Below are 4,073 nucleotides of genomic sequence, written 5' to 3'. Positions count from 1 at the left end.
TGCCGGTCACGAAAAAAGACAAAAAGGAAAAAAAATAAAAATAAAAATAAAAAAATAAAAACATAGCTGTGGTTTTTAGCACTGATTTCTATATTCTCTGGTGGCAGCTTGTTTTCAACAATGGCACTGATAGAATACACCGCACCGTAGACACCAACTTTCCTGTGCAAGCGTAGTCCTGCTTTAAATGTTAAACAATGTGTAGTCTCTGGTGAGAGTTTATAAATTTTATCTCTGGCATAAACAGTTTCAGTCCTTTCTTCTACACTTGAAGAGTTTTTCCAGCTAACTAAATTCTGTATAAAGCTCTCCTGAGCCCACATGATATAATCTTTTGTTCCAGGAGGAGAGATGTTTATCATTATCGCCTTATCTTCAGCTTCTAAGGGTACTTCTGGAGGACCAATCTGAGATTTGATAATCTGCTGAAAAAGTCACATTCCTGGCAGACTCATCGCTCCCGTTGCACTTCAGGATAAAGCTGTCATGCATAACGCAGACCTCTACATTCTGAGGAGTCTTAGTTTTCCTACACCTGCGGCTGTGGCACACCCTCGCGGTCCTGGCGTCAGGAGGGCGAGCCCCGTTCTCGAGCCGCGTGCCCCGCTGGGCCTCCCACCACACAGAGTCCCTGTGCCTGAGTGCCTCTCTCTCCCCACACTCTAGAAACCGTCCAACCATCCTCCCGTCGCCCTCGCAATCCCTGTCACTTCCTTGCTCTCTGAGCCATTGCCTCCTCTCTGTTTTGTGACCCTTTCTGCAAACTGACAGCCTTTTAAAACTAAGCCAGAGCCACAGCAACCCCACTGCCCCCGCATGGACAAGCTCCTGTGGACCTCGCTGACACACAGTGCTACGGACCTCATGAGCCATCCAGCCCAGCAGGGGAGACCCACGAAAGGTCGCCCATGGGAGTGAGAGCTACTCCCTGTTGCGTGTCCCCAGCACCAAGAGGAGTACTACGCATAGGATGAGTGTCCAGTAAATATTTTTTGCCTCAAGATCAGAAAACATGCCAGGTTTCTGAGGGTGTGGGCAACATGACATGTCATATATTGCTCTGTGGGTGTGCAAATTGATATGAGCTCCACAGGGGTAATATGGCAACCTTTGGAACATACACAACCTTAGACCCAGGAATTCTATTCTTCGGTGATTATCCTACAGACACACTGGTGTTGAGTGCAAAATTATGTATTTATAAGTATATTCATTGAAGCTTTGTTTGTCCCATATGTTCATCAGTGGCGGCCTGCTTAAATAAGTCATGCGTGCATCTGCACTACGGAATAGCATATAGCTACTAAAAAAAGAAAAAGGCAGGACTACATGTAGCAATACAGAAAATGCTGCAAGATATCATGTAAGTGACAAAAGCAACACGCAGAATAGTGAGTAGAGCCTGTTTGCTATGGTTTGAATATGTCTCCCAAAAAGAGGGTGATGCAGACTTAATCCTTAATGCAACAGTGTTGGGAGGTGGGGCCTCGTGGGAGGTGTCTAGGTCACAAGGGCTTCATCCTCATGAATAGATTAATGCCAATTATAAAAGGGCTGAAGATGCAAGTTCAACCTCTCATGCGTTTCCTCCCCGTGAGATGCCACCATGTTAAGACGCAGCAAGAGGTCCCCATCAGATTGACCCCTCAATCTTGGACTCCCCAGGCTCCAGAACCATGAGCCAAATAAAATTTTATTGTTTATAAATTATGCAATTTGTGGTATTCTGTTACAGCAACACAAAACAAAGACACCATTAATGTGAAAAAAGGCACGTTCACAAATGTTTATAAACATACAGAATATTTCTCATGGGATGCCCAAGAAACCAAGGAGTAATTGTGCTGGGAGTGATTAGGCAGAATGAAAGGCAGAGAAGTTCATGCACGTATTTTCCTGCTCTTAAAAATAAAATATTAAAAGTATGATAGATTTCTGTCTCTAATAACATTTGAGGGAAGCTAAAACTGCAATTGAATTTTAAATCACTGTGGGACTGGCACTGGGCTTATTCCTTGAAGACACAAAAGAAGAACATTAAATAGTCTTTACTTGGAGAAAAATTCGTCAATGGAATAACCATTGGCGGACAACACCAGGAAGGATGCTGTGAATTGGCAAATGGGACCCCCAAGCAACAATGCCAGGGCAGTCGGGGCAGACTGCAGAAAGGGAGAGGGGGATCCCCAGCCTGGAGCAGGAGGCTCCTGGAGTACAGTGGGTTTTGCCCCAGGAGATGTGCATTCATTGCTCCAAGACCCGCATGGCTGTGAGTGCAGTCACTGACCCAAGGGTTGGAGGCCAGCAGCCCAGCAGAACACAAGAAGTGACTAGCTCTGCGTTCCGGAATTGGTATTTACTCTGCATCTAGTCACAGTCTGCCAGCTGTCAGCTCACGGCCCATGACACAGTTGCCGTGGTAAGGTGCAGGGAGGGAGTGGCCAGAGCAGCTTATAAATTATACACACCTGCCCGCGTGACGCAGGATGTGTGAGTCAGTGAATGTTCCTGCTGCTCCCTGGTTTTCTGGACTTTCAAGGTCTTCCACATCCTGGCCACGCTCCCCTGCCCACCTTGTCCCCACCCCCTGCCCCCACCCTTCAGGCTTTTCCCCACTGTCCCCCCGACAGTTTCTGTTCTCTGGTTGACTTGCCCCAGCTCCTGCTCGCCACGTCTACCCCTCCTGCCTGGCCAAACCCCCTGCGCCCAGCTGGACTCCTGACTTCTCCAGGAATCCTTCTCCCCCCACAGCTCTTCAACTCCTACTTAGTGGTTTTTATTACTAGCATTATGTAGTTTAACCTTTAATTACCTTCCAATCCCATCACACACTTTAATTTTCTTTCCCTAACAAGCGATAAGCTCTCTGAGGGTGGGGCTGGGGATTATTCTACTTTGGAGTCTCCTCCCTTACTCAGTACTTTTTGAATGATTGAATGATTGAATGATAACATCTCCACTTCCTAATCCTGGTCATCCAAAAGACAGGGTCAGCCATCCTCACTGAGGTCACAGGGGGTTTTAGGAATGTGAGCCTTCCTAAACCTTAAAGTGATATTTACAAAGAAAGAGGAGGGAAAATAAATAAGAGGGTAATTTGTCCCTAGTCACAGTCATCAGAGAAAAGTCAGCCAGTTCCTGGATGAGGTGTGGCACCCAGGGCCTCACAGAGCAGCAAACCGGCTGGCATCACCACCAGCTGTAACAGCTCTGTCCAGCCAATGGTGTGAGCTCCCTTCGCACCACGCAGGCACAGGGATTCTCCCCCAAGAGCTGCATTTCCATGACCTTGGTTTTTCCTGTCCCTGTGGTCCCTTTGTGCATGCCTCTCCCCCTCTGTCTCTGCGGCCCCTACACACCAATCCCAGCCTTTGAGAGTCTGAGAGTCGGGGAGCAGAGGCAGGCTCGCCTTGGCATGGGGAGCCCTCAGAGTACACAGTGCACACAGTTGCCAGTGCAGCCTTGCTGGGGACCAGGCCTGGCACAGGTTCACATCACTGCCAGGCCTTTAATCCCCTTGGGTCTTTCTTCCTGGGAAACCTATGCTGCCACCCATTGCAAATCCAAGTGTAAATCCTTCCACCTCCCCGCCAAATACACATACACACAAGCTCTTCTGACTGATGAGTGAGTACATCAGTCTGTTTCTGTTGCTTATAACAAAATACCTGAAACTGGGTGATTCATAAACAAAATGAAATTTATTGCTTACAGTTACAGAGGCTGGGAAGTCCACACTCCAGGGAACACGTCTGGTGAGGGTCTTCTTTGGTAGTGACTTTACAGCAATGCAGGGAAATCGAAGAGCACAGAGAGAGAGAGTTCCTCGTTCACTCTCCTTTTAAAGCCCTCTGAACCACGCCCCTGACCACCATCATTAACCCATTCACTAGAGCACAGTCCTACAATCTAATCACCTCTCCAAGGCCCCACTTTTCAATTATGGTAATAGGATTCCCATCCTCAACAGTTACAGTGGGAATTAAGCTTCCAATATATGAACTCTGGGGGACACAATTCAATCAATCCACAGCAGGGAGTGAGGTCATTTTTATCTAGATCCCAGGTCCACC

The 4,073-nt window shown here is 47.6% G+C and overlaps 1 pseudogene; it reads right to left on the bottom strand.

Moving 5' to 3' along the window:
• LOC103604163 overlaps positions 1-681 on the bottom strand; it is a 3,492-nt pseudogene extending 2,811 nt beyond the window's left edge.
• Between the last annotated feature and the right edge of the window lie 3,392 nt (positions 682-4,073).

Source organism: Galeopterus variegatus, unplaced genomic scaffold (assembly GCF_000696425.1).
Source record: "Galeopterus variegatus unplaced genomic scaffold, G_variegatus-3.0.2 Scaffold5013, whole genome shotgun sequence".
Taxonomy (NCBI): Eukaryota; Metazoa; Chordata; class Mammalia; order Dermoptera; family Cynocephalidae; genus Galeopterus; species Galeopterus variegatus.
Note: the sequence above shows the minus strand (reverse complement) of the source record. Positions and strands in the feature narration are given on the sequence as shown.